The sequence below is a fragment of the Fistularia commersonii genome, chromosome 23 (genome assembly GCF_037954325.1).
Source record: "Fistularia commersonii isolate RoL2024-O1a breed Wild chromosome 23, RoL_Fcom_v1.0, whole genome shotgun sequence".
NCBI classification, from domain to species: Eukaryota; Metazoa; Chordata; class Actinopteri; order Syngnathiformes; family Fistulariidae; genus Fistularia; species Fistularia commersonii.
The window spans coordinates 7,555,161-7,555,859 of NC_141306.1; positions in this window are offsets into that span (position 1 = coordinate 7,555,161).

Sequence of the window (699 nt, forward strand, 5' to 3'; positions counted from 1 at the left end):
CTGCTCCCCCCGCCCCCCTGCGAGGAAGAGTCCCGCCCCGACACTGAGAGTCAGACTCTTTTCATTTTCATCATTTCACTGTACCAACAACATATCTCTGAATGTCAAAAAAACATTTTCTAACTGATAAAAAAAAAAAAAAAACATGTTTAAAAATAAACCGATAAAAAGCAATTTTCTCAGTCGAATAGTTAAAATTACACACGTTTTGTGAGCGAGTTAATAGTGACTAATTCATGTGGATGGTAGAATTTCTGCTGAGGCAAAAGGGCACCAAAAATTGGTAAACAACAGCTGGATGGACTGATCGAATAGTTGGAAATATCCCGTCAAGTCAGCGTTGGTGTCTTTCAAACACCAGAGAAAAAGCGGACGGTGGCGAGCAAGTCACAATCATTTGCTAAAAAAAAAAAAAAATTCAGCTGTTACATGTTATTTAGCTATGAACAGTTAAACGCGTACGGGGGGGAATAAGAATTCTGATTTGGGGTGGATACCGAACTGCGATTCGATGTAAATATAACTTGAGCCTAATAGTATTAATTCTATTGTAACTTTCATTTAAATATGTGATAGACAATAAGTATCACATACTTAATATAAAGATAAACACACCCTTTTTTAAACTAACATTTGAAAGACCTTTCAGTGGCAACATCCTTTACGACAGTTTACGACCTTAGAGACGACATACGGTAA